The sequence below is a fragment of the Bufo bufo genome, chromosome 1 (genome assembly GCF_905171765.1).
Source record: "Bufo bufo chromosome 1, aBufBuf1.1, whole genome shotgun sequence".
Taxonomy (NCBI): domain Eukaryota; kingdom Metazoa; phylum Chordata; class Amphibia; order Anura; family Bufonidae; genus Bufo; species Bufo bufo.
In genome coordinates, this window is record NC_053389.1 from 99,406,463 (window position 1) to 99,433,310 (window position 26,848).

A 26,848-nucleotide genomic window follows, 5' to 3' on the forward strand; every position below is an offset into this window, starting at 1 on the left:
CCTTGATGATGGCAAACATGGCACTTTCCCTTCTCTATATTAATACACAAAGTAGTATTATATGAAAAAATACTAGCTCTCTCCGTGCCAAGTACGTGGGGCAATCAGGCAAAGAGTGGGTAAACAACACCCACATAGGGGACAATGACACCAGTCTCTGCCAGTGTAAACTTAGGAGAACCAAGTTCTCTTATGAGACTGCGGGCTGATGGATGACTTTTTATATGGTGTTTTTATTGGTTGAACAAACAGCTTCCACCAACCGAACTGGTTCAGTGCGTCCTTTTACACAATATGACACATGAGGGCTAAACGTTCGAGGATGAAGAGGGGGGGGGGGGGGGGGGGGGAGGAGATAGTTTGCACACATTTAACAGGACGGTAATGACAACCTCTGCTACGAACGCCCGCGGGTGCTATAACAACGAGCGGTAATGCTGCACTGAAGGCATAGACGACGTCACCTCGGAGATTACAGGCCGTGTGCACCACCAGGAACAGTAAAGTGCTTTAGTTGCCTCCTTGCTGCGCACAGGCTGATCATGCCGGACCTTCCCAGGGGCGTTGAGAGTACCTACATTTCCGTACAGCACTGTGGTCTCCCCTAGAAAGATGCACTGAAAAACGGCACCATTTTTGAGTGGAAGGTCATTGAGTGGATAGGTCATTAGTTTAAATATTTTGGAAAACCCCTTTAAAAGGCACATGAAGCTTGCAGTATGTGCCTATAGGAGCGCTGACCTGTAAGGGTATGTTACGACTCGACGGAAACGCGGCGGATTTGTATGCGGCAAATCTGTGGCATTGTACAGTAGCAGCAAAGTGGATGAGAATTCAAAAAACGTCACCCACATGCGGCGGAGGGCGCCTGCAGCGGAATCTGCACGTGACGACATGCGGTATAGATTTTAGAACTGCAGCATATCAATTTATATTGCCAACATCTGCCGTGGATTTTGCCCTTTGCGACGCATGGGGTGAAAGCCGCAGAAAAATGTTACACGTGCAAAGTATGCAACAAATAGGTCGTAGATAAGCGGCAGACACAACCAAACAAACCATATATTGCTTCCACATACATACAGCACATCACATTTATATTGATCATAGAGCAAATGTAGCCGAGCTGGTGCTGCAATCTAGTGATAATTTTACATAGGACTGCTTAAAATTATTACAATGTAAAAGGCAATAGCAAGCCAAGCTGCGCTACGTGTACCGGGCTACACAGCAAGGGTTAACTAATGAAGCTGACATGACAGGCTGAAGACATTTCATGAGTGAATGCCTCCAGTGCCTTTGCAATTCTAATCTGTAATGAGTTTCCCTATAAACTGAAGGTTACAATAAATACACTGGAAACCAGTTTAACGACGCGCTATAGAAGGAAGCCACTGGAGATGATCCCAGCAAACACTAAGGCTCAGTTCAGACCTGAGCGTTCTGAAAGGAGCGCTCTGTATGCGCGATTGTACGGGCGTTTACAATCGCGCATACAGAGACAAGCGTACACACAGTGTCGCGCGTTCCCGAAAGTCTATGTACGGGAACACGCGACAAGCGCCCAAAAAAATGCTGCTGTACTTGTTTGAGCGTCGGGCGTTTTACAGCGCGATCGTACGCGCTGTAAAACGCCCAGGTGAGAACCATTCCCATAGGGAAGCATTGGTTTCTCCTTGTTGAGCGTTTTACAGCGCGTAGGAACGCGCTGTAAAACGCTCAGGTCTGAACTGAGCCTAAAGGCTGCTGTCAGGCAGGCCAGGCGACTGGGAAGGGGGGGCATGAAGGTACAATTACAGTGCATGCAATTATGGAAATGATCCGATCCCGTTTACAAATCAAGAACCCCCCCAGGGATTACTCTCCTCACACAAAGGAACCACGTCCTAAGGTGTCAGCAGAAGAAAAAAAAACCAAGGAAAACAAAGCCTCACCCATTACCAATGACTGGCCACAGGAGGGCCCCCGACAACCTAGATCCATGTGAGGGCACGGAGGGAGGTCTACAGGGGACACAAGATCCAGAGAGAAGTAGAACTCCCATGAGAACATGGAATGCGCCGATGTATAAATAACATCTCGGTGGTTCTACACAGGAGGCAGGTGTCCATTAGGCCCTGCTCTCCTCTGCAATGACACCCCCTGACTATAAATGGGGTCAGTATGGTTCCCACCATGGCGTCAGTCATTTTGCCAGGCAGAAAAAAAGCAGTATGCCGCGCCGGCTTATCCAAACGCAGAGGTGTGCGCACATTCCTGCAGGGGTGGGCCTGTATATTCACCAGGCTTGTAAGGTCATAAGAGGGACCATTTCCACCGCATGTTAATGTTAAGAGAACTTTCACACTTGTGGCAGAGAGATCCGGCAAGCAGTTCCGTCGCCGGAACTGCCTGCCGGATCAGGCAAAATGTATGCCAACTGATGGCATTAGTAAGACTGATCAGGATCCTGATCAGTCTTAAAAATGCCTGATCAGTCGAAAAAAATGCATTGAAATGCCAGATCCGTCTTTCCGGAGTCATCCTGCAAAAACGGATGCAGCATTTATTTTTTTCACCTTTTTTTCAGTCTGCGTATGCGCAGACCGGAAGGACGGATCCGGCATTCAGGCAAGTCTTCAGTTTTTTTTCGCCGGAGATAAAACCGTAGCATGCTACGGTTTTCTCTTTTGCCTGATTAGTCAAAACGACTGAACTGAAGACATCCTGATGCATCCTGAACGGATTACTCTCCATTCAGAATGCATGGGGATAAAACTGATCAGTTATTTTCCGGTATAAAGCCCCTGTGACGGAACTCTATGCCGGAAAAGAAAAACGCAAGTGTGAAAGTACCCTAACAAGAATACATACAACACAATATTACAGCACTGCAATTTGTGCCTAGGTCCAGAGAGAAACATACAGGGCGTATTTCTACAGGATGGCATTTTTAGACACTTTCAGTGGTTTCCATGTTTAAAGGGATTGTCCCACAAAAAAAAAAAAAATACAGTTTTCAAACCAGCCCCTGGATCTGAATACTTTTGTAATTGCATGTAATAAGTCAATGGGGGACGGATCCGTTTTCTATTGAGCCATATTGTGTCAGTGAAAACAGATCCGTCCCCATTGACTTACATTGTGTGTCGGGACGGATCCGTTTGGCTCAGTTTTGGTGTCCGTCTCCAAAGCGGAATGGAGACTGAACTGATGCATTCTGAGCGGATCCTTTTCCATTCAGAATGCATTAGAATGCAAACTGATCCGTTTTGGACAGCTTGTGAGAGCCCTGTACGAATCTCACAAACGGAAAGTCAAAACGCCAGTGTGAAAGTAGCCTTAGGGCCCTTTCACACTTGCGTTGTCCGGATCCGGCGTGTACTCCATTTGCCGGAATTGTGAACTGAAAGCATTTGAAGACGGATCCGTCTTCAAAATGCGTTCAGTGTTACTATGGCACCCAGGACGCTATTAAAGTCCTGGTTGCGATAGTAGTAGTGGGGAGCGGGGGAGCAGTATACTTACAGTCCGTGCGGCTCCCAGGGCGCTCCAGAATGACGTCAGAGCGCCCCATGCGCATGGATGTCGTGATCCATGCGACACGTCATCCATGAGCGTGGGGCGCCCTGACGTCACTCTGGAGCGCCCGGGGAGCTGCACGGACGGTAAGTATACTGCTCCCCACTACACTTTACCATGGCTGCCAGGATTTTAGCGTCCTTGCAGCCATGGTAACCATTCAGAAAAAGCTAAACGTCGGATCCGGCAATGCGCCGAAACGACGTTTAGCTTAAGGCCGGATCAGGATTAAGGCCTTTCAATGGGCATTAATTCCGGATCCGGCCTTGCGGCAAGTGTTCAGGATTTTTGGCCGGAGCAAAAAGCGCAGCATGCTGCGGTATTTTCTCCGGCCAAAAAACGTTCCGGTCAGGAACTGAAGACATCCTGAACGGATTTCTCTCCATTCAGAATGCATTAGGATAATCCTGATCAGGATTCTTCCGGCATAGAGCCCCGACGACGGAACTCTATGCCGGAAGAAAAGAACGCAAGTGTGAAAGAGCTTTAAGTATACCACTGAGGTACTTAATAAAATGTATCTGTATAGCGCCACTTACTTCCTTATTTCTGTGTCCTGCTCACTGAGATGGCCGCACATGCTCAGTTTCATCTTTCAACTGCCTCCTGAGCTGCGATAGGATCACTTTACCGCTGTTATCTCCTTATCACTGCAGCTTTATTATATCCTCTGTGTACAGACAACACCAGATCCACCATTCACAATAAGTGATATCACAGCTTATCTGCTCCCTCCTGACCTCTGCACAGGTCAAAGAACAGGTCTAGAAAAACTCTCCCATAGAAGACAATGACGTCCCCTCCTGACCATTGCGTCTATGGACCATGGGCCTGCCGTAATGCAATTTTCGTAATGCTTTGTAAATGCTGTTAAGAACAGCTCAGGCAAGATGTCCGCCCCAGTTATAATGATCAGGAAATAGAATTAAATAAACCTGCAGTCAGAAAATTAAAACAGATTAGTAAAAATGGAGACGTGCTGCTACCTGGCTTTAACTGGCAAAGTTACGCCCAAACGGCAACATGGTAGGTCTATACTACACACCGGGGATCAGCAAGCTTCGGCACTCCATCTGCTCTGAAACTACAGCTCCCAGCATGCAAACATGCCCGGCTGTTCTTTTAACTCCCACAGAAGTGAATGAAGAATTCTGGGAGTTGTAGTTTCTGAACAGCTGTAGTGCCAGAGCTTGCTGATCCCTGCTACACACAGTACTAACATACATCAGGTAGAGGACCCCCAACAAATAACTACTCGAAGAAAAAAATAAAAGGGGGTCTACACAGCTTTTTTTTTCTTTTTTTTTTATGTGGCAGGGAACTGCACCTTTCCCCATCGTTTAAGGCTACTTTCACACTAGCATTCTTGCTGGATCCGGTAGGGTTCAGCAAAAACGCTTCCGTTACTGATAATACAACCATCTGCATCCGTTATGAACGGATCCGGTTGTATTATCTTTAACATAGACAAGACGGATCCGTCATGAACTCCATTGAAAGTCAACGGGGGACGGATCTGTTTTCTATTGTGTCAGAGAAAATGGATCCGTCCCCATTGACTTGCATTGTGGGTGATGACTGATCCGTTTTGCTCCACATCCCAGGACAGAAAGCAAACCGTAGCATGCTGCAGTTTGCTCTCCGGTATGAGAACGGAATGCATTTTGGAGCAATCTGTTCTGTTCAGTTATGTTTTGTCCCCATTGACAATGAATGGGGACAAAACTAAAGTGTTTTTTTATGGTATTGAGACCCTATGACGGATCTCAATACCGGAAAACTAAAACGCTAGTGTAAAAGTAGCCTTAGGGTCCATTCACACGTCCATGTGTTTTGCGGATCCACACATCCGTGGATCCGCAAAACACGGACACCGCAATTGTGGACAAGAATAGGACATGTTCTATTTTTTTCGGGAACGGAATTGCGGATCCGGAAGTGCGAATCCGGGCATCACATTGTGCTGCCCCATAGAAATGAATGGGTCCGCAATTCAGTTCCGCAAAATGCGGAACGAAATTGCAGATGTGTGAATGGACCCCTAATATGATCTCTATGTTAAACATTTTTTATTGATATTTTAAAATTGTCCGTGTCGATATCCATAAAAAAAAAAAAATAATTAAAAAACTAAATTCTGCCGTTTTCACTTTGACCTCTAAGTCCTAATCAGCACCACTTTTTGGGTCTGTACACATTTCAGCAGTCATGTACTTATCATTACAATGACATATCACCTTTCTATAGATAACACAGGAGCCACCATTGACAATAAGTGATCTCATAGCTTATCTGCTCCCTCCTGACCTCTGCACAGGTCACACAGCATGTCTAGAAAACTCTCTCATAGGTCCCCTCCTGACCATTGGGTCTATGGCCCATGGAGGCTGCTGTAATGCATCTCTCTAATTGTTGACCTACCGGGTAGTGTTGAGTGAATCGCGCTAATGGACCAGAGATCCAAGGTTGATTCCTTCCAACCCTTCGGTTTTAATGCCGTCTCTGTACAGCATTAAAAATGTATTGCCTCCATGTAGGCAAAATTTATTTCACCCAAAGTCACGCAAGACTTTGGTGAATTAATTTGGCAATCCCTTCCAAGCCCCATTCACTATAATCAGGACAGACGGAGAACCGGCCGCAGCCCGGCAAATATGCTGAGGAGCGGCGAGACAAATACTGCTGCACGCAACAGATTTCATATGTGAAACAGGCCTAAAGGGAGTTTACAGGCTCCTGATATTGATCCTGAGAATAGGACATTAATATCTGATCGGCGAGGATCTGACATCCTGCACCCCCACCAATCATCTGTTCCCTGCAGCCTCCGGGGCTGGAACTAGCATTGTGGATGGAGCAGGAAGCACAGCTCCGCTTAAAGTGTAGTGGGTAAGTGCACCTCAGCTACCACTGAAGTGAACGGGAGCTGAGCTGCAGTAACCTGTTACGGCCACTAGACTTTGAATTGCGCTGTGAATCCTGTTCCATTCAAAGCGCTAGTTCTGGCACCGGAGGCTGCAGGGAACGGCTCTGATCGGTGGGGGGGGGGGGGGGGGGGGGGGGGGGGGCAGTTTCAGACACTCACAGATCGAATATCAACTCCTTCCGGACCTCCGTAGTCTGGTCTTTAAAAATGGCACCTGCTAATGTGGCATCGCTGTCATCATACTGACTCAGAGAATGATGGTAACAGGTCAGTTTTACCACCTAGGGAATGCCATAAAAACAAAATCCATAAAAACTATGGCAGAATGAAGTCTATTTTCCCCCAATTTAACTCCATTTGTATTTTTTTTTTACCAGCTTTCCACTACATCATATACAATATTAAATGGTGCCATTGGAAAGTGCAACTTGTCCCAGAAAAAACAAACCCTTATATGGGTATGTGAAAGGACAAATAAAAAAGTTATCGCTTCGGGAAGGCAGGGAGTGAAAAACAAAAAACGCAAGGTTCTGCGGATAAGTCATTAATATCCAGAGGCTGGAAAACCCCTTTTAACCTAAAGTGGAAAGCCCCTTGAAGTGATGCTGCCACAGTAGAAGTCTTCACAAATGAGGAAGTCGTTTAGTCATAAAAGCCGGTCTTAAAAACGCCAGTCATCTTCTCAGAGGCTACAACAAGGTGTACAGGGCTTCCCCTGTGGGAGTGCACATCCTGAAAAGAGCAGTGCGGTTAGAGCCGAAAAAGCAGGTGTCTGTCAGAAGAAATTAGATTTTATCAGCATGTCACGCTGCACACAAAACACACCGTTTAATAGGACGACAAGGCTGGCAGCATTAAAATCTCAACTTGGAAGGCGGCGGTGGAAAGCGCCTGCAGTCTGCTCGCTACATGGCAGGATGTTTTTCATGCATTGCCGCACACATTACTGAAGCTCCAGCCCCATTTCACAGGCTACTAGCAAAGTCATTAGGCCATCAAGGATCAAGGTTTCTGGCACTAAATTATTTACAAGAAATTCGTAGCGTTTTGTTCTCTGCCTCTCAACAGATGTTCCTTCAAGAATCCCCGACCAAGGCGACCACTAACCACCTACAGAATGAGAAGAATGCAGGCCGGGGCGGACTACACCGCCACCTCCTGAAGGCATCCTAATGGAGAGATCATTTGTCTTGAGCTCAGCTGGACTCAATTCGTTCCCCATCGCAAATATTTCTGTCCAAACACCACAAAAAAAAAAAACGGTTAAATATTTGTGCAAGACTAATAGCTGGTCTGGAGTCTTTACGTTAAATCCTACCCCACACCCTTCATATTTCTGCCCAGGAAGTCAAAAGTTCAGAACCGGGAACACAATTTAAGCATCTGGTTTTAATCAGATTTTCCAAATGTATCTGAACTCCCTCGAATAAGCATGGATCATGTCAAGTGGCTGCGGTATCCAGGCGTAGGGGGGTTCAAGATTTACCCCAATGAAGCAGAAAAACACACCCCTCCCTCATCAGGGCTCATGCACACGACAGCATCCGATCTGCATTATTTGCGAACCCACCGATTTCAAAGGGGATGCAAAAGATGCAGACAGCACACGGTGTGTTCAGTGGCCCCGTTAAAAAAAAAAAAATGAATAAAAAAAAAAAAAAAAGAACAGGTCTTACTCTTGTCCATATTGAGGAGAATTCTATCGTTCGATAAAAAATTTGTCTGAATCCGTGTTCTGCAGATCTGCGATTTGTGGAGGCCATCGGATCTAAGCAGGAATGTCATTTCGTAGGTTAATAAAAAAAATTATAAATCCTGCCGCCCTAATTGCAACCTATTCATGTAGAACTATAACTCCCAGCATCTCTAGCCGATAAGCTATTTAAAGAGTAATCTCTTCGCACTCAATTACAAATTAGATTAACATTAGCAGAACCAGTAGATTTCACACCATCTCCCAACGGCAGAGGTCGGGTATAAGGACAAAATAAAAAATATTGGACTGTTGGATTTCATGCATAAGCTGGCACCAAAGGAGTCCGGTAGTGGCGTACACCCCACTCTCCGTCCAGAACACACGCATTCTTGGCCAAATAGCGTGTATATGGATGCCGAGAGGAACAGCTGTTGTCCAAACAAGTGTTTAAAGGGGTTGCAGATGTGATGTCACAAAGACCAGATGTGACCCCTGCAGCCACTCACTGGCCTCTTCGGACGCGCTGCTGAGGCTGATTGGCTGCAGTGGCCACGCGTTATCATGACATCACTGCTGCAACCAGGTAAACAGAGCTTGGCCTGGTGCAGGATCTGGCAGTTAAGTACTTACCTGTTCCTCATGGCAGCTATAGACTTTCATCCTAAAACTGGGCAACCCCTTTAATAGCTACCTGAAGTGTATGGACAGTGTATGGAATGTGCCATCAGAAAATGACCTATTGTTTAAATCACGTCTGTAAGTTTTACATATTTGTCATTTATTTTTGGTGATTTTTTTTAAGCTAATAATAAAACCTTGCGCTTAAGCTGGAGGCCAAGACTGGATCCACTTCATCATGTCCCACATCGCCATGACCCTCTGCCAATAATCTCTGATAACAGATTACAGCGCAGTCTGAACCGACCCCAGCCGAGGAGCAAACATCAGAAATGATGAAGACCACTTGCCGTATAGAGGAAAGTTAACCTCAGGAACCCCCGCGCTGGACTTCCAGCAGGAATTTAGATAATTTGTCCAAGCGTGGCTGTATATTTTCACTAGAAAATCCCTGCGGGCCGCCTCTAAATCAGCAAATAAGACGAGAAGAAGCCCTTGAGAAATACTAGAAAAGGAGCAGATGACGGTGGGTGGGAAGAGGCTACAAAAATAAATCTGCAAGATAATACATGTTGTGCGTAGTGCGGTATTAACAGGCCAAACGCCGGCATCGCCAACAATCAGAACAGACTGAACCCCGGCTACTCAGATTGTGTCCCCGTTGTCAGTGCCACATCAACGCGGGCGGCAAGAGTGACACTAATAAGATCTACAAAGCCAGATTCTATGGTCTTCTCTCTTAAAGTAGTCCCCCGCCTCTCAGGGAAGTTAATCACAGAGCAGAGATTTCTTCTCCTGCAACAACTATCCTCGCTGTTCCTCCCTGTCCCAAATCTCCTTTCTCTATGTACAGTAGCAAATCTGTAATCAGGAGATTAACTCTGCTCATTCACGTGTGAAAGAAAAGGCTTGATCTTTCCCTTAGACTCTACATGAGGCAAACTGGGCCGACATATTCTCCCTAATACCCAGCAACTGCTGTTTATTTCCCAGCAATCCCAGTCTCTGCAACCCCCCCCCCCCCTCCCATTTCCATGGTGTGGCACCAGAATGACTTGGCAGCTGAGACTCGCAGCCCTATGAAAGCAATGACCCTTTGAACTTGGCTCCGGAGCTGTACTACAAGCATGGTGCTTTGATGCGATATTAAAAACGCCACTCAGAAGCGTAACCGGATACAGCAGTTTAGTAATCCGTCAATTCCTACAGCCACCAAGAGCAGCTTGCGACAAGTGAGCCGTACAAAAGATGAACGCCGCTTCTATGGTAATGACTCGGGCTTTACGTGGAAACGATTATAATGAAGGATCTGCATCTATAAAGGGCTGGACACGTAACGTTAAGGGCTCATGCACACGGCCGCGCCATTTTTTGCAGTCCACAAATTGCGGATCCACAAAAGCACGGAAGCCGCCCGTGTGCCTTCCGCAATTTGCGGAACGGAACAGGAGGCCCATTATAGAAATGCCTATTCTTGTCTGCAAAACAGACAAGAATAGGACATGTCTCATAATTTTTGCGGGGTCACGGAACGGAGCAACGGATGCGGACAGCACACAGAGTGCTGTCCACATCTTTCGCGGACCCATTGAAATGAATGGTTCCGTATACGGAATCCAAATACAGTCCGTATACAGAACGCAAAATACTGTCGTGTGCATGAGCCCTAAAGGGAATGTCTCATCAGAAAGTGACCTATTGTTTAAATCATGTTTTTATGATAAAACCTCTATTCAATGATACTATTTTTTATTTTCCATGTCGATATCAATAAAAAATAAATAAAAAAACTGCATTTTCTTGCACCAGCCAATAAGCCTAAAAGGCGCCAATCTGTACAGATCACTTTTCTGCAGTCATCTCATCATCATCATCACAGGTAGGATTACAATGACATATCACCTATCTACAGATCACACAGAAACCACCAGTCACAATAGGTGATATCACAGCTTATCTGCTCCCTCCTGACCTCTGCACAGAGCATGCCTAGAAACCTCTCCCATAGAAGACAATGAGGCCTCTTCCTGTCTAATTGTGAAGAACCGCTCATGGAAATATGGCTGCCACCATAATCACGGTCAGGAAATAAAAACTACAATCAGAAAATAAAGCAGATTAGAATTTTTTTTTGCCAGAAAGAAGTTTCGGTGACAATTCCCTGTAAAAGGGGGTTATCCTGGAAAAGAGAATGACTACTTATGCTCAGGATAGGTCATCATTATCACATCAGCGGGGTCCAAGTCCAGGCACCCCGATTAGCTGTTTCAGGGGCCGCTGCACTCAAAGCTAAAGTAAGCATGCAGGCTCCCGGCAGCTTTTCATGGACAGCGCCATACATTGTATAGTGGCGGTGCTTGGTATTGCAGCTCAGCCTCATTGACTTGAAATGTGACCGATGTACAGTGATGTCACTGACCTAGGAAGAGACTGCGGTGGTCAAGGCCTCTTCTAACAGCTGATGGGCAGAGGTCCCGGGTGTCGCACCCCCACAGATCTGATACGGATGGCCTATCCTGAGGATAAGTCATAAATAACCCCTTTAAGAACTGTGGAGTTGGGCACTAGGACCCACAAGGCATCTCATTTCAGCCTTGGACTCCCTTAGGCACCCGTGCACCATGCGTCACCGTATACACAGGGCTCAGGAATGAGCGCAGCAATGAAATACAATCATGTAGAGAAGAGGTCAATAACGCGCCATAAAGATGGAGGAGCATGTGACCACAGACGTGTAGCGCTAACCACTATCATCTCCGGTGGGTGAGAAAATAAAATGTGAGGGGGAAGGGGAGGGGAAGTCAATTGTGGGCTGCACGTTCTATAGGGTTTGCCAGTCACTTCAATAGGAGCATTCAGAAGAAGCCTGAATGCCTTCAAAGAATGAACATTAAAAAAGGGCAGGGAAAGCAGAAAGAGAAATAAAGAGCAAGACAGACAAGAGAACGCGGTATGGAGAACAGTGCAGACAGGAAATCACCAATTTCCTATAATTAGGCAAAAAAAAAAAAATAATTTTATAAATAACACTGGTGCATTTAGGAATCATAACGTGGTATTCATAAGTGACCAGCAGAGGGCGCAAAACTTTATGACAGAAGCCTATGTACTGTCTTCTGCACCAGCTGCACTACTCCAAAGGAGGGCGCTCCACACATAACATACCACCAGTCCGAAATTATGCCTGAATGGGCCACCTAGATGTGGGCATCCTCCTACCTGGGAGAATGCATTGCACCTCTAGGCTACGTCTATGGGCCCAGTCTGTTATTCTGCTCTAGTCACACCACAAGCCCCCAAGAAAAAGCTTCTCTAAAAATCAGCCCACCAGGCGGCCGCACATCCACTGCCAATCTACATATCACGTGCAAATTCCTTCAGGCATCCAGCTGCTGAAGCTCCAGTTACCAAATGGCAAAGTTTTTCTTGGCTTTTGCGCTTCCGTAACCTGGTAAATAAGGATTGGGTTTAATGAGCAGCAGGCGCCGCTGCCAGCTTTGTAAAGTGGCACAGAGCTGGGTAAACGGTGAGATCTTACCATCTAACAGACTGTCAATAAGAAAGGCTCCTGGGCTGAACTTCCATCTAGTTACTGAGAGGAACCGATATGGAAAACAAAAGATTGCTCAGCACCCCGGGTGGTGCAGATTACCCGTCCGTGCCCGTACTCCTACAGTTACGCTGCACTTCAAGTTGCCATGTACCTTAAAGAATATCTGTTACCTCTCTGGACCTGTCTGCTTTACTAGTACAATAGAACAAACTTTTTCTAGAACTCTGTTGTACAATTCCTCTGTTATTCCTCCTAAAAATGTACAAATTGACAACTGCAGGTTACATGTTAGGGGAAGGGAGTGTCCTTACACACTGATCCTGTCCTATCAATGCTGACAGAATCAGATGCACCCCTCTGGCAATAGTAACATGGGGGTCATTTAGTCATACATTTCTACTAGGAATAACAGGACAGTTTTGAGAAAATCTCTATATTATGGGCAATCCAATTATTTGACAGACGGGAGAGCGGACTGGTCCTCGTTAACCTGCATATCAGGTAGAACCAATGTCTACAAAGAGGTGGAAGCCATTCTGCAGCATGAACAAGCAACAGGGCCGCGGTGCGGATTGCACAAGCTCTTTCCACATCCGCAGTGTAATACAGTACCAAATCTCATGCACGTGGTAGTTGATTTTTTATTTTTTTTTATGTGTTTTGTGTGTGCGGATTTTCAGTTCAGATTTCACCCTTTGCAAAGCAGAGCGTGAGATCTGGGGGAAATCCACAAGTTAGGCCTCTTTCACACTTGCGTTGTCCGAATCCGGCGTGTACTCCACTTGCCGGAATACACTCCGGATCCGGAAAAACGCAAGTGTACTGAAAGCATTTGAAGACGGAACCGTCTTCAAAATGCTTTCAGTGTTACTATAATAGCATCCTGGTTGCCATAGTAGGAGCGGGGAGCGGTATACTTACAGTCCGTGCGGATCCCGGGGCGCTCCAGAATGACGTCAGAGCGCCCCATGCGCATGGATGACGTGTCCATGCGATCACGTGATCCAGGCACTTGGGGCGTCTGACGTCACTCTGGAGCGCCCCGGGAGCCGCACGGACGGTAAGTATGCTGCTCCCCGCTACACTTTACCATGGCTGCCAGGACTTTAGCGTCCCGTCAGCCATGGTAACCATTCAGAAAAAGCTAAATGTCGGCTCCGGCAATGCGCCGAAACGACGTTTAGCTTAAGGCCGGATCCGAATCAATGCCTTTCAATGGGCATTAATTCCGGATCTGGCCTTGCGGCAAGTGTTCCGGATTTTTGGCCGGAGCAAAAAGCGCAGCATGCTGCAGTATTTTCTCCGGCCAAAAAAACGTTCCGTTCCGGAACTGAAGACATCCTGATGCATCCTGAACGGATTTCACTCCATTCAGAATGCATTAGGATAAAACTGATCAGGATTCTTCCAGCATAGAGCCCCGACGACGGAACTCTATGCCGGAAGAAAAGAACGCAAGTGTGAAAGAGCCCTAACACACGCACACACATGGGGGGAGGGGAGTCCTGAAAATCTGCAAAAACTACACTGCTGTGTGCATGTACCCCAAACCTCCGAAATCTCAGTGATGTCAACAGACCTTTAATGGAGAAATGTCCCTTTAAGAACGCCCCCCAGGCCCCACATCAAGCAAACCGATTACGCAAGTGCGTTTTATTACCCGAGATTTACATATGACCGAAGTTCGTTAAGCTCTACATCACTATGAAGGCACTGTGCCCTACAACACCGGCATGTGGTACTGCACCGGCTACGCCGCCCGGTCATAGAGCAGCGTGCGGTATGGACACAGGAGGAACTCTGCCTGGAATACTTCTGTCTGCTTAGAGAAGATCCCCGCAGAAAACTACAAGATCAGTTCTTTTTTTCCCCACTAGCCAGAGAGAAAATATGTAAATGTGACCAAAACATACGGCGCCTCCAGACATGCAGCAGAGCCAACCGGGGGGCACATGACAGCCCCCCGAGCCCTGGCACTTCTGCAGGCAGTTTACTGTACAGCACTGCACACGCAGCTCTGCTTTTTACAGACTGACACTATACAGATCACTTAGAATTGTATCAGGTCTTATCGACATTATATATATATATATATATATATATATATATATATATATATATATATATATAAAGAAATAGGCACTAACGCGTTTTAATTTTACAAACACTTTAGTGACATTTCGTGTCGTCTTGTACAAATCCCAAGCATCAACCACAAGGTTTAGTTTGCAGGTCGTATAAAAATGAGTGCTTATGAAGGTACCAAAGCCAGAGCGGGAGGAAAGGGAATAGGTTGCTCCGGGCGGGCACTAAAATAGAAATCTTAAAGGCGAGTTCAGGACAGTATCATCTCATAAAGCAGGAGCCGGGGGCACAGAGCACTATTCATACAGGAGGCGGCCGCTCTGCCGACAGGATGCACATGTCACTAGTCTCTGCATGTGAAAGTCGTCACATAACCGCTTTCTCAAAGTGGTTTTCATCCGCACGCTAATCACTAAATTGTCGGCTGTTATGGGATGACTAGCTGTATTGTGGAGGGACTAAGGCTTCACGCCGTCCCACAATCCTCTGCGGCGGGACAGAACCAGGATATAAGTAGATAACGCAGAAACGCGGTTCTCAGGAGACGGCGCGATTTCTAACATCTTTGTCATTGAAATACGTTTCAGGAGCTATGGCATCTACACTGGGGCACAGGCAGGACTAGGCATACATTCAGATGAGCATTTTAACCACATACGCAGGCAGATATTGTACACTGACTGCCAGTTGTCCCACAGGAAAGCACTCCAATTTAAAGGAACACTCCAGAAAAAGCTGACACACATGTATGTGCAGGGCCCTGAAGGGGCGATAAGTAACGCACCCGCCCCCGGCCATCCACATCATCACAGATCAGGCTGCCTTCTTCCAGACTCCAGTTCTCATTCGGCGGTGGATGGGGGTCAGCATTGGCTTTCTCACCATACGGCAGCTACACAGCCCCCTATAGATTATGGGTGTTCTGACAATTTTATATCATTGCCAGGAGGAACCTCTCAGTTCTAATGTAGGGTGGGACCAGACTGACTTTTCTTTGGGCATCTATGACCCAGCCGCTGGTTCACCAATACCATCAATAGACCACGTTGGTATGTACTACCCAAGGATGAGCAAATCAATTCATACAAATCAAATTCACTAAAAAATCAGCCTTCTTGAATAGTGATAGTCTCCCCCTTGATTGACGGCGTCAGACATCTCGCCTGGCTCGGTCAATCTCGCGCATGCTTCGTTGCATCACGTAGCAGCACAGATGCAGAGTGCGCATGCACCGCTACACTTCTGGGTGCACTCAGACGCGGGCAGCGCATGCAAAGTCGGCATCTGCGCTGCTCAGGGAGTGGCAGAATGGCCTCTGCACTTGCACTGCTGCCCTGAACAATGGCGCATACGCGATATTAACAGGGCCAGGCCAGATGTCTGAATTAAGGGGGAGTCTCTTGGCAGCGGGGTCAGTCCCCCCAAGGCTGATTGGTGAACAAATTTGATTCCCACAAATAGTTTCGCTCATAACTAGTACTTACCAATGGGTGCTACAGAGGATGACCAGGTATACCAAAGCCAACCCAATAACCGGGTCTTCCAGACAAATGTCCCCCGTTTCATCATGTAAACCATTCCCTCACCTCTCGGCAGGTTGGGTATAACCAGAGCCATTACATTTCCGCAGCTCACCCCTTTATTAGGAGGGAAGGTGGCCGCGGGTTAAGAAAAGATCTGCCTTTCTAAAGATTCAAAAAGGAAAGCACATATGCAAATGTAAAAAAACATTATCAGTCAAGGATGACGGGTTCATCTTGCCTTGCCTGACTGACATTTTAACAGAGCCGCAGACCTCCTCAGCATTTCTACCTTCTCCGCACTGCAAATTATCACCATAAATAATGAATGAGGGGAAGATGCTGAGCAGTGTGCACAATCCCCGATCAGAAATTTAAATCCAATGTACTTGTTCTGCTGGAAACCAAGGGAATGGATGTTTCCCAATCAATTTAAAAGTGCAAGGTTTGCCGATCCACCACATGCATAAGCAACTGATGTAAGACTTTTGTGGGTCATACCAACATGTTCTTCTAGCAGGGGTAGTCAGAGAAAACATGGAGTCACTCTGACCACAAACGTCAGGCACTGCTGCATTTCTAGGTACACTTGTTAACATGCCCAGGAGGGTTCCCCGACACCTTTCCTTCATTCGTCCCTCCTTCTAAGGGTACCTTTACACTTGCGTTTTTCTTTTCCGGCATAGAGTTCCGTTTTTCTTTTGCCGGATCAGTTTTTCCGGTCTGTGCATGCGCCAGGACACAGGAGGAGCTATTTTTGCTTTTGATCTTTAAATACTGGATCTGTTATTCCAGATGATACCGGATGAGACCGATACGGTATTTCACCAGATCCGTTTGTACACGGCTTGCCGGATCTGGCAGGCAGTTCCTTTGCCGGCTGCCTGCTGGAATCAAAAAACTCTAGTGTGAAAGTACCCTTAGCACAGCAAAGGGGATGCTCATCTGAACACTGACCGATAGGAAGCACCCCCCCCCCCCAGCCATTACACGGAGACATCAGCTCTGAACACGAGACCTGTAATTAATGCGTCTAAAGCCAGCGTTTGAAACTTCATTTACAAAATGGATGGGATTAAAGGTGTAATCAGAATATCCCTGTTTATGTAATTACTGCAATGTCAGAGCAACCCGGGAAGTTTCCAAGCCTTTTTTGGATTGGCTGAATGTGGCAGCGAGAGCTATAACCCCTGCTATCCAGCTTGTTAATATAATATTCTCGTAACAGAAGCCCATTTTCTTTGCCGTAGTACAGAGACGAAAAACCAATTAAGGATCCAGGTTTTAAACACTTCAGTTTAGCTTTTGAAAGCCGCGTTGATACATTGCGGCTGAAGAACCCGTAACGGCACACCGGCGCAGGTTCATAATTCTGTAATCGCAGGTCCTTCTATAGGGAAGACCCCAAATTAAAAATAAACCTACAGAAGGGGAAAAACGGGGAGGGGCAAGATATTTTAAAGAAACGGTACTAAACATGACCTCAAGCATTGATGATTGTCATCATGAAATAAACCAGGCACAATGCCCTGTAGTTCTAGCTCAGCTGAATGTAATGTTACCTTCCACTTCGTGATCTGTTGCTTTTTTGGAGAAAAAGTTATTTTAAATCCATATTCAAATGAGCTGTTCAGTGCACCAAGGGCGGGCCCAAGCCACTCTGTGCACCCGGCACTGTAGTATCTATAGAAGTGAACGAGGATGGCATACTTGTAATTACACCTGCTCACCACCGCAATTGCTGTGGCGAGCAGGTAAACAGAGCAGAGAAGGCAGCGCTCGTACGAGGACCCCCGCAGACCCGATACTGATGACCTATCCTGAGTATAGGTCATTAATAGTAGAAATCGGACAACCCTTTAAAGGGGTTATCCAGGACTAGGAAAAAAAAAAAAAGAAGAAAAAAAACACAGCATCACAACGGTCCACAGGTTGCGTGTGGTATTGCATCTCAGTCGCATGAACTTCAATAACGAAGGTGGCAGACAACCCATGGGCAGGTCTGATGTGGTTTCTGGAGCAGAGCAGCCATGTTTTTTCTAATCCCGTAAAAATCCTTTAACATGGGTTTTAAAACACAACTACCAGCATACTTGAGATTGCAGGGACATCCAACAAATCCACTGACAACTATAGGACGCTGTATTCTAAAATATCACCGAAGGTACTCACGGAAAAACCAAACACAGGAGAAAATGTGAGCTCTTTGAAGAATTGGCAGGCAAAGGTGGTTATTTCGAGAAACACTCTATTACAATGTGTAGATACTTCAAACGCGGCAATCCTCCGAGGAAAAGAAAAGCAATAGCGATGATGCTTTAGAGAAAGCATAGTAACGGCGGCCTCCCCCTCCGATTCAGGAGTCACCGTGCTAACAGGCAGGCATCTGAAGCGCGTCTTGTCATCAGATCTCACACTACACCAGTCTGATCTGCCGAATACAGGACGGCCGACTACCACAATGCACCACCGTGCAGACAGGCGTCAGAAATCAGGATTCCGTTATGTCAGGAAAATAACAAATGGCGGAGAGAGACTGGGGTGAAAGGTCGTCCAAAAAATCATCAGCCCGGGAGGAAGAATGATATTTTTGTTCTCATTCCCCCCCCCCCGTCCCGTAGTAATCCTGGAACAGCTGATTAGGAGAGATTAATTTCGAAGAGAGCTATTTGCAGTCGTTCATAACAAATATGTTTGCACAATGATACAGTGGATCAAAAGTCAACTGCTAGCGCGAGTGTGTGCCCGGAGCGTGTCAACACCGCGTAACCGTCAATTCTGCAATGTGGGAGAGACACGGGCCGGGGCAAAAAAAAAGAAGAGGGACACTTGGGATTTGTACTTTAGTAGTGTAGTACAGAAATCTATTACATAATGGAACACAATACAATAAAAGGTAAGTGCTATCTGTACCACAGCCAACCATGACATCAAATATATCATTGTAGCCAGTGCCACTAAAAAGAGAGTCTCTGAAGGTGGTGGACCTGGTCAGTCCATGGATTACACAAAAGGACACTCATCGGAATAGGCCCGTGTAATGCCACATTTCCCCTGTAGTGGCCGCTGTAAGGGCATCTGCTGCTTGCAATGGGTCTCAGCCATCTGAGATGAGACAACTCCTTTAAGAATTTCAGAGGAGGATGACCACTTAGGGATTTGTACTTGGCAAAAAAATTTTGCCTGTTGGAAAATGCCCCTCAATTTTTATTTTTTTATTGGCATCATAAAAAAAACATTTATTATTTCACTGTGGAGTACAATGCAATAACAAGGTAAAATGCCACCTCTACCATAACCAACCATGACTTCATCGTGGACAGAGGAGACCACACAAAACCAGGAACTGTGGGGGGGGGGGGGGGGGGGGGAGTTGGAAGAGACATTTTTTTACAACTTACCTCTTGCTGAGTATATCTGAAATGATGGAGAATGCCATGTGGACAACTCATGTGCCAGAAATGAATGACTTCTTTAACTCCCGGATTATAATCCCCAGCCCCACCACCAGACATGCTGTACAAGTGTTCTCCACGTCCATGCTCCTCTACACAGCTGGGATTATTCAGACCATCACAAAAGACCAAACTTTTCCACCCCAACCCCCTTCCCATGTTGACTGCCATAATTTATGAAGTAATATTGACCAGTCATCTCGGAAAGAGCGGTATACTGGTGGAGGACATATTGATTAATACACTATTACATGCTGTAAAGGCTTAGGAACATGTCAAGCGTGCAGGCAATGAAACCCAGGAAGCAATGTGTAGATGCCGAACTCCTGACTACATCTAGAGGGGTACAGCCATGATACAGGAGGTTGAAACACACGCTAGGGGTGGGCGATATAAATGATATACGATATTATCGTCATAAATTCCGGCCACGGTATAGATTTTAGTTATATGGCCATATCGCGAGAGATGACCATCAAGCGGTAGTGAATTGAAGAATCTTCTCACTCACCGCTCAGTGACCTCCCGACTCTGCACTGCGCTGCAGGGCATTGCGTTCACACATCATCAGCGCGCTGGCTGACACTGTGTGGGACATCAGGTCCCTCCCAGTGCATGCCGGGAAGAAGACGTGGTCCGTCTCCTGTGGACTCCATTAGACAGGCGCGCACCCTGCAGGAAAGTTAAGTATATTAGCAGGGGCCCGAATCTACCGGGGGGCAGGGGGGTGGATGGCAATGGCATGGGGCTGATGGCGCTGACTGGGGGACATGATGATGGTGGCAATGGCATGGGGCTGATGGCGCTGGCTGGGGGACATGGATCATGACAAATGGTAATGGCATAGGGCTGATGGCGCTGGCTGGGGGTCATGGATGATGGCAATGGCATGGGGCTGATGGCGCTGGCTGGGGGACATGGATGATGACAAATGGCAATGGCATAGGGCTGATGGCGCTGGCTGGGGGTCATGGATGATGGCAATGGCATGGGACTGATAGCGCTGGCTGGGGGACATGGATGATGATGGCCATGTAATTTGTATACATAGAGAAGAAAATAATATATCGAGATATATCGTTATATCGCACATGCTTCAAATTATATCGCAATATAGATTTTAGGCCATATCGCCCGGCCCCAACACACGCCTATATGCTTTCTTGAAGTGTTCATTTTAAATTTTACTGAAGGCCCTGAAGCCATGATTCATTTCAATCTCCTCAGTTTGAAGAATGAAGAAGAAAGGGCGCAAGGAACAATGGATTCAATGAGTCACCCACTTGGAAGTAAACTGTTAAAACCAGGTCAGGACCCAAATGTAGATAATGACTGCCAATGTCCACAGCAGCTGACCCTCCAGCTCTTGTAAATCCACAGGGTATGCTGGGAGTTGTAGCTTCCGATTTCAAAATGTTAGTGAAGAACCCAAATCTGATCTGGGATTCAGCCCGGATAAAACGATGCATTCAGCCTGTACTCTACACCTTGTTAGCAGCGAGAGCTGATGCATCAATTTCAGCAGCCACAAGGCAAGGAGAAAAAAACAAAAACAAAAAAAAACATGTAATACTAGTCTGAATAATTGCCCAGCCAGATCAAATATCACGTCATGTGCTGCCTGCCAAGCACGGCGCTGGCCAAAATACAATGAGCGCTCGTGTGTCCCAAGCTCCCGAGAAACCCTTAAAAATAGCATCTTAATAATGGAGGCGAAGAAAACTGCGAGAAGCCCTAAGCTGCACGGAGATCAGTGGGTGACATTGCAGGGGCAGATCAGGACTGGAGCAGAACCCAGTGCTAGGACCCATACCTGCAGGGCATTAGCATGGAGGCATCACATAGTTGCAGGAAACAGACCTGGAGAAACACTTTAAGGAGTAGTGACCCCCATGTTCACTTAGGCCACTAGTTTAAATGCCCCCTCCCCTTCTACTAGGCACTGGCAGCGCCTCAACCCCGGGCTGTTAATGGCCTCCAGAAGGGAAAGGCTTTGGTTTACTAGTTAAATACATGGCGGTAATAAAGGTCACAGGTCATAAAATCAATCCGCTGGTGTAACGTGAAAGGTAGGCCAAGGTAATCTAATAAAGTTTCCTTCCATGATTCTCGGTGAGCATGCACGGCTTATGTTACTTGGCAGAGTACAGGTAACCCCTTATAGAAAAGTGCCCAACCGGAACAGCGCGGGACTGGGTACACAAAACGACAGCACATGCCCGTGTCTAAGGTTACTTTCTACTTTCTCACCTGCGTTAGGTGCGGATACGTCTGGTATCTGCACAGACGGAGCCGCACCTATAAATGCAAATGCTGGTATCCGGTCAGAACGGATCCGTCTGCATTATTCTGTCCAAAAAATAAAATCTAAGTGTAAGTCAAACGGATCCGTCCTGACTTGCATTGAAAGTCAATGGGGGACGGATCCGTTTACAATTGCACCATATTTGTGTCAATGTAAACGGATCCGTCCCCATTAACTTACATTGTAAGTCAGGACGGATCCGTTTGGCTCCGCATTGCCAGGCTGCAAGCAGCGTTTTGGTGTCCGCCTCCAGAGCGGAATGGAGGCTGAACGGAGCCAAACTGATGCCTTCTGAACGGATCCTTATCCATTCAGAATGCATTGGGGCTAAACTGATCCGTTTGGGGCCGCTTGTGAGATCTCACAGGCAGACCCAGAAACGGCAGGGTAAAAGTAGCCTAAGTGGTTCCTAAGCAGGTGGAGATGGGAGACATTTAGCTGGTGCAATCCTCCAGGATCCTCAACCCTACAACAACCCCTGGTGTCTCATATTTACAGGAGGCTCAACAAATATATTTAATGGGGGCTTCCAGGATAAAGGATAGGTGATCAATATCAGATCGGTGGGGGTTTGACACCCCTGCGTATCAGCTGCTAGACGAACAGACCTGGAAGCAAGGAAGACAACGGCTCCATACGCTGTAGTGTCTAGTAAATGGAGGCTGAGCTGTAGGAGCCCTGCACGGCCCCTAGTGTACAGAGCTGCCCACTTCCATCCGTATACCGTATTAAGGGTGTCCCTGTATTAGGAGGCCAAATGTTTTAGACCTCATCCCCGAATTAAAGGGGTTTGTCTAGGATCAGAAAAAACATGGCTGCTTTCTTCCAAAAACAGCATCACCCCTGTCCATGGGTTGTGTCTGGTATTGCAGCTCGGCTCCCTTTGAGACAATGGCGCACACAATCTGTGGACAGCGGTGGTGCTATTTTTGGAGGAAAGCAGCCATGTTTTTTGTTTTTTTTTATCGTGGATTCCCCTTTAGTGGTGTATTCCAGCTGTGGAAAGTTATGTGGGATAACTATCGGTGGTGGTCCTACTGCTGACAAGAATGGGGACCCCGCACCCCATTCTCTAAAACTCCCATAAAGATGAATGGAGCAGCCTAGATCCTTGACCACCTTCTCTGTTCATTTTGGGGGATCCACATTATTGTGATCAGTGGGGGGTCCCAGTGGTAGGACCCCCTATTGATCTAATAGTTAACCCCTAGGGCACAACTTTCCACAACCAGAATACCCCTTTAAGGGTAAATCCTGATACTATAGAACTTGTCAGTGTTCACACCTGTGTTAATGGCTCAGTCTCAGTTTACGTCAAAAATAAATAAATCAATAAATAAAAAAGGTGCAAAAAATAACGCAGCATGCAGCACTAAACTGACGTCCACCATGACTATATAAGAACAGAAGGAACAAAAACCAATCTCTGTGCCGGATCCATCACTTGACGGCACCAAGAGCGCTGACTATAAAGGGGTCTGTTGGGTGCCCAATCCAGCACTGCTATTAGATTTGTTTCCCCGTTCCTACAATGGAACACAAAAGTGGAAAGCCGAATGCAGTGGTGAATACAGCCCACTGATCCTGGCACAAAAAGCAGCTTGCCATCTCACACGTGTTGGCACGCCATATATTTTTTATTGACCATGCCATCAAATATTTAGCCAGAGCAGAAAACGCACTGTACTACATGGACAGACCGCGAGGAACATTAGACTCAGGAATCTGGACGCGCTGACTTTTTATAGGGTTAGCCTAAATATTAGTGAAAAACAGGCGAGATCTGGAAACGATCCGCATACATCAGCGTCGGACAACGTTGCAGACTTTATGGCCTTAATTCCTGTTAACGGTTAAATTACCAAGAAGGGGTGAAAAAAAAAAATTCTGCACCGCAGCTAAGAGCGGTGATTTATGAGACAATCCAAGAAGCTTAAACAATTTATGACAGTCAACCGCCATCAGCCCAGGACAGGCTTCTCGCTCTCTAGTTAGGAAGGATGTGATATAAAAATAAAAACGGACAGGCTGGATTTGTAATCCCCCCCCCCCCCCCCCAGAAACACATGCGGGTGAAACACCAGGCAGACATTACACTGTGCTGTGAATGAGTGAAGCCACATGTGCTCCACAGGGCGAGGGGAGGGGAGCAGAGCTGGTTTTCTCAGCAAATAGAAAGTGGTTGGGCCAGTCTGTCCCTGAGAACATGGCTTGAGTAAACATTACACCAGTACTGCTCCAATTAGACATGAAAGGCATTCCAAGATCCAGTCCTGTACTTCAGCCCTGACAAGAGGGTAAGAGAGGACAGGACTCCCAAGTTCAGTGCTCAACACAAGGCCTGGCACAGACACCTTCCAAACACCGCTCCTGGCCGCTGCCCATTGTTACCAACTGCCCCGGGCGCCGATTTAGAGCAGGCAGACGACATGGATTATTAGAGCCTCACTCAGGCATCATGGAGAGCAGCAGAAACGTCCATTAGAAGCTTGAAGGAGCCACTAAGGATAAAGCAGAGAGCTCCTTCATAGATGGAAATGTCCCTGGGCACTGAAGATAAGGCAGTGACCATGGGGGCAGAGGTTTTTCTGGACCTCCTGGAAGAAGTCCAAGAGGGGAAGAAGATCAAAGCAGAGGCCTGAGCAGGTTCTTAATAACTAAAGCCACTGAAGAACCTGAGGCCACCACTCATTTCTACCCAACTTTACTCACATGAGACCTACATGGAGCGTCCTGAGCAGCTTTTAGGAATGCACCAATTGTCTCACTATCTCCAGACTCATACCCAACCCATCCCTCAAACTAAAACCTGAGATATCCCCTCTAAATGCACCTCAAAAGCAAAAACCCCAACATCCACAGGTCTCAAATCTGAACATACACCAACCAGAACCTCAAGATTCAAAACCCACCGTGCCTGAGCATCTCTGGCCACACCTGCACCTCCCAAACCAGAGCTGGTGGCCACCTCTCACAATAGACGACATCAGCAGAGAGTTTGGGGGTCCTACCCAGCAAGATCTCTAGAAGAAGGGGTGCCAAATCACTGGGTACCCCCCAACTCCTGCCCTCCCCCAGGGCAGATGGCTCTGTGGCCAGACCGGGATCATGAATGGCTACAGTCAGCACCAACCCATCAAGTGCAGGAGCCCCCTCCCCTCCAGGACTACACATGAGGGGGAGGAGGGGGTCTCACCACTTGCCTGTGATCCGAGCCGCGTCCAGCCTGCGAAATCACACGGAGTCCAGGGGCTGCGGCCACGGCCTGGGGGCTCCCCATGGATAGAGCGGAACCGGAGCGGTCCAACCGGGCGGATAGGTCCCGAGAGCGCGCAGCGCAACAATGGGAGACTGGGGCTCCTGCGGCTGCCCTTCCGCCTCTTGTCCCCACATGCACGGCGCTGGCCGTCCTCCCTCCTCCTCAGCTGTTCAGCAGACACTTCCACATGCCTGATCCAGACTCCGTACAGCAGACATCAGCAGCGGCAGCCGGGGGGAGGGGACGGAGATCAGCCCCTTCCAGCCTCCTGCTCTGCTCCCAACCACACTCAAGACCCGGACTGGATCCCGCCCGCCCCCTCCTCCTGCTGCATGGCTGGCAGATACAAAGGGGCACCTGCCGGGTCACGGGGTGACGAGGGCTCCTGTTCTGGGTTCACGCCAGTGATCAGTACATGAAGTCATGTTCCCCGGAGAGGCGCTTCCCGCGGGTCATGCCAAGGCAGATGAGCAACCAATCAGGACGCTGCTTTCAATCTCCATAAGTCTGAAGAGAACTGAGAGCTGGAATCTGATTGGTTGCTATGCACAGCTCCTTCACCTTCATAGCAACCCTCTCCCCTATAGTACCCCACACCTATAGTATCACTGGGGCTCCCCCTTATTATAAACCAGAACACAGACATACATTTTCCAGAGAACATCCTTGAAATAAATTATTCTGCACCCAAATCAGCATGTGTTTTGCATCCCATGAATGTAAATGGATTTCCACATCTCTAAATGCGTGCGGAGAAAAAAAATTCCAAGCAGATTGTTCCACTATGGAAATTATGAGTGGCAGGTCACTAGTTTCAGGCAGAAAATGCAAGAAGTAGCCCCACTAAATGACAAAGGGACTATTCTATGTGCAGATTAAGGGCTCATGCACACGGCCGTTGCCCGGCCCGCAAACAGCGGGTCCACAATACACGGGCGGACCCATTCACTTGAGGTGCGGAACGGAGGCACGGATCGGGAGGCCAAGGAAGCACTACGGAGTGCTTCAGTGGGTTTTCTGTCTGTGCCTCCACACCGCAAAAAAGTAGTCCATTCACTACTTTTTTTGCGGTGCAGAGTCAGATGCGGATCGTGGGTCCGCAATCCGGATGCGGCGGCCCCACAGTCGGTGCCCATGCATTGCAGACTGCAGTACGGGCACACGTTTGTATGCTTGAGGCCTAAACCTGTGGCACATGCAGGGCGGATAGCAGAGGGTCAGGCATCTAATCCATCCTAAGAATAAATACGCATGTCCTTTTCAAAACCCCATCCACACATGCTGGAAATCGCAGCAGATTTTCTAACCCGCAGCGCGCTCATTATGTAGTGGAAATACCACGTATTTAGGGCTCATGCACACGGCCGTATGTATTTTGCGGTCCGCAGAAAATACAGACATCCTTTTTTCAGCGGATCCAATACAATGCCTTTTCCTGTCTGCAAAACGGAAAATAATAGGACATATTCTATCTTTTTTGCGGGGCTACGGAACGAACATATGGGTGCGGACAACACACGTTGTACCGCCTGCATTTTTTACAGACCTATTGAAAAGAACGGGTCCTTATTCTCTGCAAAATAAAAATGGAATGGACACAGAAACAAAATATGTTTGTGCGCATGAGCGCTTACAATCTACAGGTACACGCACACGGTGTGGATTTGTATGCGGAAAGTCTGCATGAAAGTCGACCTAAAAAGCGCACACAAATCTCAGTTTAGGAGTGGCTCCACTGTGGAAATGCGGCAAAATCCGCACACATTTGTTTATCTGCAGCTTATCTGTGTAATTTAACAACCGCACTGAAATCTAAAACCGCACTATAATCCGCTGCGGAGCCGCATAAACAATTGACACGCTCCGCATT

At 47.3% G+C, this 26,848-nt stretch overlaps 1 protein-coding gene across 8 annotated transcripts in view; it reads right to left on the reverse strand.

The window, feature by feature from the left end:
* The window catches only part of RERE (arginine-glutamic acid dipeptide repeats), a 354,724-nt gene that overhangs the window by 209,632 nt on the left and 118,244 nt on the right, over nucleotides 1-26,848 (reverse strand). The window contains exon 1 of one of the 8 annotated variants that reach the window (XM_040427206.1): nucleotides 15,924-15,946. The exons of the other annotated variants lie outside the window; for them this stretch is intronic. The gene's annotated coding sequence lies outside the window, so the exon portion shown is untranslated. Of the gene's footprint in view, nucleotides 1-15,923; nucleotides 15,947-26,848 lie in introns of those variants that run through there. 8 annotated transcript variants of the gene reach the window in all.